The following is a 16,692-nucleotide window of genomic DNA, read 5'->3' on the forward strand; positions in this document are numbered from 1 at the left end:
GCTGGTCAGATACTCTTTGACTTCTGGGAATTAAATAGTGTTGTGAGCAAGCCAGTAACTTTATCCAGAAATGAATATGATACCTGTTGGGATCAATAAAGTAAAATTCCTTCATTTATGAAAGCATGTTTGTATTTTTTGTGTTTGATAGCACATGTGAACCCCCAGAGGAATTGTAGCCCATTGTGCTCAGTAACAAATCCATCCACATCCAGAATAAGCCATCTATGCCTTGAAAAGGTGAAGAAGGTTTCTAGACAGAAAATCTGGCCACGTTGGACAAAAGAGAACATGCAAGCACACCTACCATTGTTCAGGTCTTATGCCAAAGTAGGATGTGTTCTTGGTAGACTAAGGAGAAGTCAAAAACCTTCAGCAGAGTTTGAATTCTGCCTTTTGGAATCTGAGAAAAGCCCTGCTTAATTACATCTCTGACTGTCACTCTGGGCAGGGCAGGAATGGATTGCTCAGCTTTGAAATTTGGCAGCTCTTGCCTGAATTGTCCTTGCTATCTTGAATAAATCAGTCTCTGGACAGTTCTAATCTCTAGCAAGTTTGTCAGGATCTGTTGCAGTTTGGGTGGTACCACTGAAAGCTGACACTCTTATCACAAGTTCATTCTGCTTTAGGGCAACAGAAGTTTGCATGGCAGTTGTTTTTATCAGAAGTTTCTTTCCATTATTTTAATTCTTGCCTCTCCTTCTGTTACTATTTGACATTTCTTTGTATGGACATATTTCATTCAAGATTAGACAATAAATTGCAATCATTTCTTGATGTGTTGAGACTGTACACTGATACTTTCAATATTTTAAATTTCAGCATTTTTTCAATATACACATTCTTGAGAATGTGGAATTACTTCATCCTTCTGTTTAAGCATTTAGTCTCTGTTTTACAACTGAAAAGGATCATTAAGGAATCACAGCTACTAAAATTCTAGTTGTAATACCTCAAAAGATCAATTAAATAAAACCATATTAGCAAAATATATGTGTAAACACTAGAGAGAAGAACTGTAGAAGAATAAAAATCAACGGAACATATTCTAAATAAATCAACACCTAATAAAAACAATTCAATATTTAAAAGCATTAAAAATCTTCAGCACTGTAAATTTTTGGATTGCAAGAAATTTTCTGATTTATGGAAGAGATAAAGATAGATCATATGCAGCTATACTGGACTAATACTATTTTTTTTCATAAATTCAAAAATAACGTTATTGCAGCAACAGAAACTGCAGCCTGCAAATAGAATTTGTGTTACTCACACAATCAGTCTTTCTGTAATCCTAAAAAAATAAAAATTGTCTCAGCAAGGAGAGATTAGGAATTTACTCTTTGTTTTAAATCTAGACCCATGCTAAAAACTGTAAGCCTCAGGAAACTTTTGTCATACAGCATCAGTTTTAACGCAAAGAATATCAAATTCCAAAATTATGGGATTTTTCTACCACAGTTGAAGTAGTTTGAAATCTTTTCTTCAACAATTGGGAAGTCTGAAGTTAGAAACAGCACTGTTGTGAAATTTCAAAGTCACTGTCCTACAGGCAACTATTTCAGCTCTCGTTGTTATCACTCAAGTGGTACTTGCAGGCGTAGCAAACAGAAGCAAAGTATGTGACTGAGTTGGATTTTCTGCCTATAAAAACTAGAAGCAAAACAGAAAAAAACAAAACCAACGCAAATTTTGTAATGCTAATTACCAGATCCACAGAGATTTGGCAGTAATAAACTGTCATAACAAAGGTCCTGGAGCAAATCAGTAACTTACCCTGAGCAGAGCCTTGGCTTTGGCCTCAGAGATTAATTGTGCTGTGCCTCGGTTGCATCAAGAACCCAAGAGTTCATCTCTAGTTCTGAGCCATATTAAAGAGATATTTCTGTTAATGTCAGGTGAAGTGGAAATGGACAGGTTGAGTGTAGTAGCTCTGGATTCCACACTGAGAATCTCTGCAAGGAGTGAAGTACAAAAACAGTTTTTACAGAGCCACATAGAAAATATTAGATGAAATTCGATGTAAGTGCCATTAGGATAACTGGGATCTAGGATATCAAAAGAACAGCTCATTCTCCACAGCCTTAGTAGATTAGCATTCCAAATGTTAGCCTGCCCTAAAATTTATTTTAGATAACGCCAGCAATAACCTCTCTGCACAAAGGTATGTTTAGGATGATAGGAAATACCCATGTTTAAAAAAAAAAAAAGTTAGAATGGACTCAGAGATGTCAGCTGTCCACCTCTCTGCATATGTAAAGATAGGATATTTAAGTATCAGGATAAGCTTTCATATGCCAGGTATAACAAATTTCTGACATAAATGCGTCATCCAACAGATTTTTTACCTTTTACCCTTACCAAGATCCTGTTGGAGTACCAAGACAAGCCTGTGTTAATCTACTTTTTGAGGTGACCAGGATCCATTTTCTGCCTGTCCTTAAAGAAGAGCTCTTGACCTTTGCAATAAGTCTATAAGCATTACAGTCAGGGCTACAGGATTCAGGAGTTTTGAAGGAAATTTATCATACTATGAAAAGGTTTCCTGCTTCTGTTTCTTCTTTTCCCAGTTTTACTTTACAAATCAAGACATATTTCAGAGCAAGAAAAATCCAAGACATGAAGCCAGTTGGGTTTTTTCCTTAGAAAATTAATTACCATAATCACACCATCACCATATACATCAAAAACCTAAACAGCACCAGTCACAGAGAGAGGAGACCTTCAGTTCTTTTTTTTCAGTGGTCTATTATTCACACACATAGTGGTCTGAAAACAACCAGTGTACCCTGAGCTTGGTCTTGCTATGCCTTTACATGATTCCACTGCTGTACAAAACATGTATTTCTATACATTTTTGTACTTAGAATATTGGCTGCAGGGAAGGAACTGCAAGTGTCATTCCACCTGCTTTTAGAGGCTTATAACTTCTTCCAACTTCCAAGTCCATTCCTTGTACTTGTCATCAACTCAGAGATTACTTTCTCTTGTAACTAACCCCCAATTTCTCATTTTATAAAACTTTTTCTAAGTACCTTACTGAACTGGGAACACACAGGGAAGTGGATTATATTTCATCCAAAAAATTAATCCGTGCTCTTGGTCTCCTCCAAAATAAGTTAGCACACACAAATGAGCACAAAACCTATTGGCAACATGTTGTCACTTAGGTCCAGATTTGCAAAGATCTTCAAACATCCCAGCTGTACTGATTTCAAAATTAATGTCTCAATGAGTTGGAATTTGACTGCTGTTGCAGATCTGGGAAGTAGTTGACGGTCCCATAATAATACACTGGTATTTTCAAAATTATGTTGATTATGTTGAAAATATTGATGTCTTGGTGTGGATCTGAAACTTACTTACCCAAATGAGCAACTACCCAGAAACAGACTTGCAAGTTTGGGGGTTTTTACTGCTGCCTGTTTTCTGTGTTTTAATCCTTGCTTGCCTTGGGCACTGGTTTTCATGATAGTATGAAAAAAGTTACAAATATTAGGTTTTTATATTGTCAAAAGGATGATAATTCAGCTCAAAAAGGAAAAAGTCAGATGTTTCCAAAGATCCACACGTCAAACATACAGCAGATTGTTTTGAGCAAGAAACTTAGAAATTTATTCTAAGTCTAAAAACGTTCATGTGAAAATAGTTTCTAAGGGTCATACTTACATTTCACTTTGTTGCACATCAAACATGTGCAGTTTACAATTTGAGTTCTTTCATGAGCCAGCCCTGCCACACGATTGTGAAAGCCATGATGGGTTCTGATTGCTCCTGCAGGATCAAGCTATCTCAGCCATTTACATTTCTATTGTATGTTGGGTTCCAAACATGCCTTTGAAATTCTGCTGTCAGCCTCGCAGTAAAACCCTCTGTGCCCTGTGCTTTGAAGGACTCTTCATAATTTTCATATAGTATGCAATGAATCCTCAAACTGCTCACTTGAGGATGATAGTTAACCTCTAGAAAAAGATTGAAAAACACTAAATACAAACCAATATCTAAGGTATAATTAATAAAATTAAAAAAAACAACTTGCAGCACTTTACCTTACACACACATCCCTCCCGCCCCCAAAAAAAAAAACCAAATAATTGATTTTTAAAACCCTGTCTCAAAATAGGTGCTGAAATAAATTAATTTATACTTCAGGATTGACCCAAAATGCATGTTCTCTGTTCTCACATCAAAATAAATAAAAACATTTTAACTGGAGAGGGGAGGGTTTTATGGGAACAAAATAACCCCACCACCACCACAGACCAATAGAAAACAACCCAGAAACTTTAACGTTTCATTTGGTTTAATTTGGGAGTTTTTAAAGACCTTGCAGAAGTATATTTTTAAAAGGTGGATAAATCCAAATTATTTACACCTAAAAACAACTCACACTTTCAAGGTTCATTCTGAGAAAAACAATATGGGAATGCAATGCAAGTTCATACAACATTTCTGTTAAACCAAGTTTTAATTTCTGCCCATAATTTTTTAATTATGAATTAAAAAAATCATAATTCAGTTAAGCATATTTAAGGTGGTAAGGAAAGAAAATAGGGTCTATTTCCACATTTGCTTGTAAATGAGACAGAGTGCTCCAACAATATGTTTTATGGAAAGCAGACATTTAAGTCTTATATTCCAAAGAATCATCTCACTTTGCATTGCAGCATCTCTTTCAGATCCCAGTGACCACCCAGAACTGTCATGGAACATTTTCCTGCCAGCTCTCCCACTCCTCACAGAGTGGCATCCTTGTCAATATTACACACACCATTAACAAGGAAAGGTGAGCAGTCACTCCCAGATAAGACAAAGAGCAACACGGGGGCACCATGATCAGCAGGTCTGTGAGGAAAGGAAAGGACAACAAGACAAGGAAAGAGTTAAACAAGAAAGGTATCAATTAGGAGACTGCATCAGGCTGCTCAGGCAGCTACAATAAAATTAGATTGGAACAGAAGGACTTAATGCCAGAAATTTTGCCCCAAATGCAGGCAGCAGAATAATTGTCTTAAACTAACTCTATAAAGAAACAATCATTCTACAGCTTTCAAGGTTCAATATAGGTTTTGTATAGATATGGATACAGTGGCATTAATTGAATGTATCTGGTATTAAATCCTCCTTTCAAAAGTAGAGGTTAGTGTCTGAAATTCAATATATTGTAAATTTAACCAGAAAGTGCCCTTAGAAGTTACAGCTCAGAATAACACATAACCTCTAAAAATTAATGGATCTCTGCACAGTGCGATTTAAATTGGATCTTTGGTGATCTTTTGAGAATGCATTGAAAGTGATTGTACACAGAGAGCCATTCAAAAGAAAAAGGAAGCTAGAGACAGAAATGAGGATGGTTTTTACCAGTGTCTTCCTTTCATAATATTTTTTACATATTACCAATAATGTTTAAACATCCAGTAGCCATTTTCAGTTGGCTGTACCTAGCACAACTATCAATTTACCTAAACTAACTACAACAGAATACATACTGATTCAGGATTCTTTTAAAATATATCAGAGTCAATAAATACATAAACTCAAGGGTTTACTAAGACCTAAAATATTTTTCCAGTAATTTTAGGGAGAAGAGGGCTCATAGCCTTCTCCTAATAGCAAAGTGGGGAAAGTTGTTTTGGTTTTTTTTAAAGTCAGTGAAGAAAAGTCAGATCAACAGCAATCCCTTTACATCACATTTAATACTTGAAAATGTCCAGCTGGTCTGGAGAACCTGTGGACATAAGCAAGGCAATGCTGAATGAAAGAGAAGATTTAATATTCTAATTTATTTAGTGGCAAAGCAAGGTGATTTCCCATATATCTCCTCCAAATATTTTACATTTTTCTTGTAGGAATAATTTTTCACCAAAGGGTAAATTCCATGAAATTTGAATTAAAGAGACATATTCTAGTAGCAATAAGCCATGCCAGGGTGTGCATTACTAGACTTTTTGGCAAGCCTTTCAAGTGATTGAAGGCCCTTGGCGTTCAGGCTGTTCTTTGCAGCACACCCAGGACATGCACCAATAGCCCACAAACACCCATCTCTGAAGGGCTTATTACTGATGCACATTAATCAGCATGGCAGTCTGATGGTGGTTACCAGTCATTCCCCCACAGCTGCAGGGGACTGGAAAACAAAGATTTTGTTTGCAATTAAAAGATCTTTAGGATCTTGAGAGAAGCACAGGTTTCAGCCCAAAAGGGCAGTACTTTCAGACTTCCAAGCAGCATTTAATTTTGCTAACATAAGTGACTTCAGAGAAATACTGTGATTCTGTACTAAAACCTGATCATGAAATCAAATCTGAGATAAATTGATCCTACAGTGCATCTAAAAAGGGCAATAAAATTATTATTCTTAAGATTAAAAATCCTTCTTATTGCACAATATTTTTTTGTGATTTCAGTGCCTCAAGAGCTCTTGGTGGACTCTGCTACATTTACTTTCTCCATGCACAAATCTAACAAAGCAAATCTAACAGAGCAAACTTAACAAAAAGGTGGCTGAAAGCAAGAGAGCACAATTCTTAGTCTGTATAAATGCATTCATCAGTATGTACACAGTGCCTTTTACCTGAATATTCATGTTTTTAAAGACATTCTCCTGTATTCCTTGCAGAGGAGTGCTAACTCAAACACGTATGCACAATGTGAAACACTATTTGTATTCACGGCAAAAAACATTTTCTTTGGCTGATAACTGAATGAAAACAAGACTACCCTGACTTACCTGATTACTCCATTAAAAAATAATTTGATGGCTAGTTTGTTACGGAGCACATGTAAGAGCTACAGTGCATCTGTTCTGGAACTTCAGGGTTCCTCCAGAATCCTGCGTGATTTGTTTATGATGTGGTGATGATTGACTGTCAGCTACTAATAAATGGTAAATAAAAAAGTAACGTGTGATATTAAAGTACTACATTAGCTACATTGTGATTAAATTACAGTAACAGCACCAGCTATAAACCTTTATAGAATCTCCTCAGCCATGCAGTAATTCTCCTAACTATACTATTATGTAGAGCACAAATATTTCTTTGTAAGTCCAAAGCAATACATCAGGGAAGCATTTACTGCTAAAGCTAGATTGAGAGTAAATGCATCTTGGGTTGCTATGAATAAAGCTCTAGCTTCTCATTACTTTATGACAAGACACAGAAATTCACTTTACTTTTCATTTAAGCTTTTCTGCTCCAGTTTATAGATGTATGACTTCACGCTTTTATTCCCTTCTCGCTTCAGCCGTACGTAATAAATGATTATAAATTTTCACATTTGACCACCTCTCTGCTAGTCTCATGCTTAATGCACAAAGTTAGGAAGCTGCAGGTAAAAATTTCACAAACACTTTTATTTATGATGTTGTCCTTGGTAACGGAAATTTCAATGTACTGAAATGAAAAGTATGATTAAAGGGATACGACGTCCTGACAAGGATAGTAGAGGGCAGCCTTCTATTTCCCACTGAAAATATATAATACTTTTTTGACATCAATTTCATAGAGAATAGACATGGGCTAGTCATGAAAAAAAAAAGACACAAACATGTTTCTAACTTCACTGTTGTTCTGCTGTCTTAAATGAAACTTATTCCAGAAATATATTGTCTGGGTTACAAAGCTTTCAAGCTAATGTCAGGCACATAGATAATTATGCATAAACAAGATATTGTGCAGTTTAAAAAAAATAAGGCACATAGATATGTAAAGACAAGATACTGTGCAGTAAAAAAAAGTCTTACTGATAATCTTCTGCAAAATTAAAAAAAAAAAAAAACAGACCATGTTAAGAGAGATATTCCTTTCTCATTTCCTCTTGTCACTTTCCCAGTCATTTTATCTCTACAATTTCTTGTAGATTTCTTGTGAGTAGCTTTTGTCTGGTTTTGATTCTATGTTCATTTTAGGTAATTCATACTGTCCTATGCAGCTAAAAAGTTGTAACAGACTCAAAACCTTTTAGAAAAAGCACCCTAATAAAGACTGGAGTTTGTTTTAATTAAACCCATTTTGTCTTATCTTTAAGCATATCAAAATAAAACTTACAACATTAAGAGCATTGTTTCTAATTATGGGTAAATGGGGAAACTGAAATAACATTAGGGTCATCTTACTAACATTTATAGTTTTAGATTACATGACAAATAAATTAATCTAAAGTCTCAGAAGCAAAATATAACTTCTTGAACAATTTTTAAAATAAATCACTTCAGTTGAGTCTCACTCTTCTAAGAGGTACCTGTAATTTGCAGATGCTATTACCAATTAAAATAATGTTATGACTCAATAATATCAAAGCCCTGCTACTCTTTACCATCCAGACAAATATTCTGTGCAATTTTCAATAGCATAGATACAAATATGGAACATCTTTTTGAAAAATAACTGTTGAACTACCACATTCCAGAGAATAAATTATGTTTCAATCTATTGTTAAAGAATTCAATATTATAAAGCTTCTACATTTAGTCTGTTTAGGAAAAACAGACAAACCATGCTATGGAAAGGAAGGGGACAGTTAAGAAGTTCTGTACAACAAACACTGAAATTTGCACCCCCAAATGAATGTGTCAAATCCCACCTGGATCAGTGTAAACTAGAACTTGCTTTTATGCAATAGTTACAGCAATATATACACAAACCTCTGAGCTTATATTCACTGTCAGACGTGCCAGTGTATAACTCATAGTAAATGGGTTTTTGGGACTAACATTAACTGGCATAGCTAGAGAGAAATAGTAATGACCAAACTTTTCTTCTAATCCTGTGAATGTCATTGATAATTAACTTGGCTGGGCAACTCTAGCAAGTTCCACCTTTTCTTTAACAGTGCTAATAATTCAAAGAAAAAAAAATATAGAAAATCATATCGGTATTAAAAAGTTGTGCTTTTTAAACTTTTGAGGCATTGTTTCCCAGACAAGGACTAGGATTTTATTCTTTGCCTTTTAACAAATTTATAAACCATTTGTTCTGTTGCAGATATCCAATCATTGCAAAAACCTCCTGGATGTATGGCCAGAATGTTTTCCAGTCTGTTTGTATAACAGCATTGTGCCTTTCTCAATAAAAGAAGCTACAAAGATTTTTGTGACAGATTCTATTTTTTGCCCAGCTATCACAAACCCCTGAAAAACACATTGTGTTTTATGTCAGTTATTTAAAAAAACCCACAAATTATAATGAAAACAAAATTGCTGAGAATTATAATTTGAACGTCTTCATCCATTTCAGATTTACTGTTACTCTGAGGTTTTACACCTTGATATATTTTTCCTCTTACCTCACCACAAAATTACAAGCTACTGTGATTATTCCTTTTATAATCATTGCCATTATAATACCAACAATCTACATTGCTGAGCATTCTGCATAGTGTCCTTACTGAAGCACACCCTACTCTAAATGCATTCTAATATTTGCAGTTTGAAACCTGACAGAAATGTCCTTAGAGTAAACATGTGGGATCAATTATGCGAAATAAAGCGTGCAGGTTAGAAGTACCATACCACAGCAGAGCTCACACTTTCTTTTAAACTTGCTAATATCTCTGACCCCTCTCTACAAAAGCACTTTAATCAACATTCACATATTACTTTTTTTTAGCCTTACCATTTAACAAGCTGCAAAAAATGTTTAGCAATCAATTACATATATCAAGTTGATATGCTGCAGGACTGAGGGTCATTTAAGCTTAGAGCTACAGCTGAAAGAGTTTGGGAAAGCCACATGGGGAGCAAACTCACTTTTCCCTTTACAACTTGCAAGCAAAAGGACAGCTTAATTAACCCAATAGAGAGTGTCTCCTCAACCTTTCTGAAGCTCTTTGTGAAAGCACTGACAACTGTGCTTTTGGGCCTTAAGAGCATTTGCTTTATGTCTTCAAGTTTCAGCTGTGCATACATACAGCCCCAGTAAGAAAGGCCACAATCAAGTGATCATATTAGATAAATTTGATTCTGATCACATGGCCTAATCCCATGCTGGAACAATAACCTAAATCTGGACCTGGCTACTGATGTCTGGTATGAGATATGGGTCAGTGAACATAAGTGCTCTATTTGTAATCATAAAAAGAGAGATAATGCATAGGATGCTAAACTATTGCTTTGCCTCCCCTTCATCTTATGGGGAAATTGATGGTCCATATTCTCCAGAAAGATAGGGAGAGGATGTGGCTGATTAGGAGTCAGGGGTTCGCTCTGACTATGCATCTTTTAAAGAGATTCCTTTCTTCTCTTAGCAGTTCTCGGAAGAATGTGAGTAATAAGAGAAGATTCCCTACTGTTCAATGAGGGCATTGCTTTTCAGGGTGGGAAGTTTGTTTCATTACTTTATTAATCACCACCCAATTCATTCTAAGTTCTTAGGCAGCCCAGCACAGCTTCTGAGAGAGCTCCACGCACTCTCCTGTGGGTTCCTGTGCAGGCCAGCTCCTCTGCTTTTGGACAATCTCCAGGATGGCACATTCTCCTTGCAGAGTCTTTGCTCATTGCCTGCTAAGCTGGTATGAACAACTTTAGTTTTCTCTGCCACTGCCTCTGACAGGAACCAGGAAACTTCATTTTACTGTGGATTTACTTTTGCTAATGTTAATCCCATAGCATCTAATTAGAGCAATCACACTTTGTTCAGGACAAATTAAAAACAAGGCCATTTCACTGATGTAGTTATTTTCAAATAAGCACTTACTCATATGTCAAGTCAACACTTAAATAAGAAGTATAATTTAGAGGCTTAACTTCTTTTTCTTTGTAGTAGTCTCCAAAAATAGGATAACCAGAATTCTTACAGAGCCATATATAAGGTGTGGTGTAAAGGGCACACACAGTATGTACCTTAAGAACATCCCAAGTATTCCTGCAGCCTTGGCACAAGTGCTGTAAAATTAGCAAATGCCCAAACACCACAGATACCACCTAACAGTCATGTAAGGGTTGAGAAGATCCAGAGGAATCTTGACACAAGATCTGTTCAAAAATCTTTAAGTATGGATGTTCTGCAATTGTACAAGATAAATAAATACTCAAGTGGGTTTTAGTTTGGAAGTAAGATTATCGCTTCTTGCCAATTTTTTGGTGGTTCTTAACCTAAACTGGGTATTTGTCTGAATTACTACGGATGCATTGATCTGACTCCAACCTGAAGTTACTAAGGTTTTATGAGACAGCAATAAAGCTCTCTTTGCATTAACCAGCCAAGCACATCAACATTTTAATGAACTGTTTTTACATGGTTCGTTGAGTAGCTCCTAGTCTCCTATAATACAAATCACGTCTCCGACACCCTCGCCCCTCTCATACAGGCAGGGTGTGAGCTGGAAATGGAATAGCAGTTCCATGGATCTTCAGAAATAGGACATTGTAGGCAGTGCAGCTCCCAGCAGTACAAGTGTTTAAGCTATTGCATCATCTAAAGGAGATCTCCAGCAGTCCCAAGCAGTGAAGCAGCTGTGCTGTAATCACCAAGCGAGCTGCTCGGGACCTCGGGAAAATCAAGCTCTTGGAGCCACCGCATTGCACCGCAAGGCTTCAGACAATGAGCTACAGCCTGGTATGGCGGGCTGGGGAGCTCAGCTGTCATTAATCATACAACAGCCCATCTCCCAAACAGGTATTTATTTTATATTGACCTAAAGGTTGAAATAAATTATTGAAATCAACCTCAGTGTAGACCAAATCTCCTTGGAATAATTAAATTACATTAATGACAAGCATTTTGGGGTATTCTAGTCAACCTTTAAAAAGCAACATAAAAAGCATAAAATATTTATTGTTATGCTTTCAAATAGACTTCATGACACATTATGTATTTTTGAGATTAAAGATTAGTTCTAACACATGATTTAATAATGAATGCAAATTATAAATGAATATTTAACAAACCATATCACATTTTATGTCTTAACATATCCTTTGCCATTACTGTAACTGAATGAGAAATGGCTCTGTGATGTATTGTCCTGCTGCCTAAAGCCCTGGTGTTTTCACCTTGATATGGCCTTTAAAATAAATTTATTTGTTAACATTTAAGAATACCATGCAAGAGTTGGCATAAAACATTTATAAGTCTGTTTATGATTGAAGGAGCCATGCACTAATCAGGTAATATTTATTGTAAAAATAATTTATTTGGCCAATTGTTCCATGAAAAAAAATATTTGGAAATGTTTATTTCCAAACTTAGTTTAGGACTAAGTGGTACTAATGGTACTATAAAGATGTTATATAGTGTTAATATAACCTGAGTATTAAAAACATAATGAATTTGCTATTTATGAACCATTAAGTTTTACCTCAACCCTAGAATAAACTTCCGATCATTACAGATCTATTAATAACTTTTCTGGCATCTTTTCCCTCTCTTTATTCCCTTCTTTGCTTTCCTCTACATGGTCAGAGTCATATTTTTGATATGTGCAGAATTAATTAAAATATGTTTTAGAAAGCAGTATTTCATCCTGAGTAATACTTTTTAGCATTCTATGTGCTTAAGTGACTATGCAGACTATTATCACAGAAAGACAACTATTATTTTTGTTTACTTTTCATTAGTATTTGTAATGCCCTATCAATTCCTATTAAATTTATTTTTATATTGCAGATTTTAAAAAATGCAAGAAATACGGGCTTCTCAGTTTCATAATTTTGTTCAAGTGGCCTAGTTTAGACTTTCTGTAGAGAATAAACCACACACAACTTAAACCAAATGTGGCCATTACATTGGGTGGGAGGTGCACTAAACTCCCCAGCAAGTTTTAGTGATTGAAATAATAAATCTCCTGTCTGGCATTGCTCAGCTGAGCTGACCATGTAGATCACTGTCCTAATTTAATCAGATAGGAATGAGACTTAGAGTAAGTTATAGTCAGAACTTGGCTAGTAATGTTTTATATTTATAAAACATTCTAAATATTTAAACATTAATGAACAAATTGATAAAAATTCTGGCAAGAATTTTCTTCTAGTAGCTCTTTCAATGCAACATTTCCACACCACTTGTGACCCAAATACAGTGTTTAAAGAAGAGAGTTTCAGATATTTTAGGAAAAATAGAACAATAAATTATAAATGGAAAGAGGAGGGTGGGTCAGAAAAGATGAGATTCAGAAGGACACTATGACTAAAGGACAGTAAGAAACAATTAAGAAATTACTACCCATAGGTGAGCAAGAAATTAAAGGAAGACATTTTAAAAGAGTTTATTAATTGGCAAGAGAACTTCTGTGATGGCAATCCTTATTCGCTTGCCCGACTGTCTGCCATGTCTGTCTGGAATGCACAATCGCACAGAGGTTTGGGTGCCTGATTTTTTATCTATGTTGTCATGTTTCCAGACATCCCTACCTCTTCCTGTAATCTTTTCCCAGTCATCCCTCCTTATTAATTCTGCCATTATTTTCTTCACATTTCAGTCTCCAACATTCTTTGTCTTTGCTGTTCTCTTGTGTTCACTTACAGCTATTTCTGACATATGCTATGCAACCTTGTAAGACTTATCTCATGAACAATTTGGGGATCACTCCTATTTAGGCTGCATCTCAGTTCAGATTCCATTTCTCATCTGCTGCCATTGCCAATTTTCCTTCATTTCATTACCTTTAAAAGAGATCTAAGAGTTTGCAGTACTACATCATGGACTGAAAATACAGTTGCTGCTTAATAGATTTGGAGAAATCTTATTTTAAATCATTAAAATTTTTATAGAGTGCCTAATAACTCAGTTCAGCCTTCACGATTATTGGCATGATAAAGTGAAAGCAAGCAGACCCTGTTAGGATGAAAAACTAGCTGTTCATTGAGGAGCCATATTTTCATGTCCCTGCTTATACCAAGTTTTGTGACTGATCTGACTAATCCCAAACTAACCATAGTCCAGTAAAATAAAAGTTGAGAAACACAAGTGTGTGAGAGTTATGCAACATTCACCCTTGTTTTCAATTTGAAAAGCTACCATTCATAAGACACAGGGCTGTCCTTGTGTTGATTTCTTCACATGCTCACAAAAACCCAAGCTGAACTGGATGACAGACTAGTTTCACTCAGTAAAACAAAACAACATTTCACTTCTCCACAGTATTATTCATGACCCAGGAAGCTTTTTTCCAGACCTAAATACAGGAGAGATAACAATATTGCTTCTCTTTGCCAATTTTTTTCTCCACACAATTGAGTTTTCCCTGAAACACAAATTCTGTCAAACGCTTTACACCAGTATCTTTTCCATTTATCAAGTGAATAGTTGATAAAGCATCATACCCAAGACAGGGAGAATTTAAAAGCCAAACCAGCACACCAGACCTCAACATGAGAATTAAATAAACTTAGTTTTAAATGTATATGTTCTCAAAGTGTTGATACACTTTTCAAATCTGATTAAAATTATTTCTTTTTGGCTTTTTTTTTCCCTTCCAGTCATAGGACAACAAGCTCTATAATTTCACAGAAGGATTTCCAGGGAAGACACATGGATTTGCCTGTACTACCACCATCTTTTTTTAAATTCTCAACAAGCAAAAAGCCTCCACTGAATACCCTGGTAGTCATTCTGGGCCATACTCAATGCCCTTAAAGCCGGCTGAAACAATTTCACAGACTTGGGTACCGCTTTACGTGAGGCACCAAGGCAGCCAGTGACCATAAATCAGCAGTTCCACGGGTTCCTCTCTCTCACTCAGCCCTCCTGAGCTCTCTCTCAAAGCTCATGGGAGTTACAGCCTAATGAGCTACACAGGACATGTTAAAGTGTTACACAGCATTGTACACTAAAGCGAAAATCACTTCACCTGTGACAACATGCAACTGATTCAAGGTTCACACAAACTAGTATTAGGTTCATGTTTCCATTGCATCCATTCTGCCTCATGTCTGGTACAACTTCTGCTTTAAAAATTAGCAGCTACATTTACAGCCAGAGAAAAGGACAGCAGCAAAATTTTCATTTGTGAGAGAGCAGGAAAATTATAAGGGAGAAATAATGGATTGAAATCAACCAGCTGCTTCAGAAAGTGACAAGTCTTTCAGAATTAGCACCTGAAAACTTAGGAATGAAGAAAACAAAAATAATTCCCAGCTGAAGAAGAGACAAAGAAGATAACCCTCCCATAGGAGCACAGCATGATAAGTAGCCACAGGGAGAATCAGTGTGATCAGTCAGAAAGGCAGGAGAGTTATTAGCTTAGCCCTGAACCTCCTACTTAATGTGGGGCCAGTGGTGATAGTTAACAGACCCTGGCTAAGGTGACAAGCTTTGGACCTGCTTGAGGAAATCCAATTGAGAAGCAGCCATGAGGAACAACAAGCCAGAAACAGATGTTTCAGCTACCAGGATGTGCACACTTTTAACCTGAATATATAGAAAAAATATTATTTTCTATAGATAGTGATTTCATCTCCTCCTGCAGCTCAGGTACTGTCAGATCTCATTATCCATAGGTAAAATGCTTCCTTCACATTTTGGAATAGATCTTAAATTCAAGCAGAACTGTTTGAGTTGTGGCTACTGAATAAGGGATCAAAGGCACTGGATTAATATTCTGAAGATAATTTTAGAATTCAAGCAAAACAAGGCTAAAGTCATGGGAATACAAAAAGTGAAATTTCAACAGCTAAAATAACTACTAATCCCATTTTACCCAGCATAAACCATGGGAAAGCCAAAGCTTTCTTTCAGCTGTCAATTCATATTTAGGCAACTAAATTTGCTCACATGTACATGTATCAATAAATATCCAGACGGCTGCCAAAATGGGACAGGAACAGGTTTGTCAGGAGCTAATTACACTCAAAGGCAATTTTGCCAAATACAACAAACAAAATGTCAGACTTAAGCTGGTCTTTTGTGCATCTCTGGGTTCCATAGTGCATGAAGGAGAATACAAAAGCCCTATGGGATGTTAATATCATATATACAACATAGAGTCTGGTGCACATTTCCCTTTGCAGTTCTATAAACCTCATTAACATTCATGAAAACTAGATATGCACCTCAAGAGGAGAAAATGCCCTAATAGGTGGATTTTTACAAGAAATTTACTGTTCTCAACACAACATATGCCTGTCCCAGATTTCAAACACATCCCATTTTAGGGACATGCAAAATCCCTAAATAGTTACTGCTAAATTTGTTTATGGTTCTACATTTTAAAGTAAAATAAATAAAACATGCATAACAGAAATGAATACCACTGAATATCAACAAAAGCCTATCTCTGAGCACATATGGAACAGTGAAATATCTTTGCAAACAACATTTTTTCCTATGCCTTTCTTAACTTCCAAGCTTATATGGCATCAGAAGGTAAGAATAACTTAAGCAACCCTATCAACCTCTTAATTTTCTGTATTCAAAATAAGTTAAAGTGAGATAAATTTATGTTCTCTTTTGCTGGCATTTCCAAGGAAAATAACCTCAGTCATTCCCAAGATAATAAAATAAGAAGTCTCTGACAAAAGTTGGATTTTTTTCATGGAACCATAGAATTCTTTACTGTTGGAAAGACCTTTGAGTTTATTCATTGCTTCTAGTTAGAGTGTAATAAATTACTCTGATATTTAACTGAAAACAAAACCAAGGATGTCTTCAGCTGCCTTTTTCCATTTAAATAATGTCATGGGGGCAAGGAAGGATTAGTACATAAAATTTAAAACTTCTTCTGAGTTCTAAATTCTCAAAAAATTGCTGGTTTTCC

The sequence above is a fragment of the Agelaius phoeniceus genome, chromosome 8 (assembly GCF_051311805.1).
Source record: "Agelaius phoeniceus isolate bAgePho1 chromosome 8, bAgePho1.hap1, whole genome shotgun sequence".
Classification (NCBI taxonomy): domain Eukaryota; kingdom Metazoa; phylum Chordata; class Aves; order Passeriformes; family Icteridae; genus Agelaius; species Agelaius phoeniceus.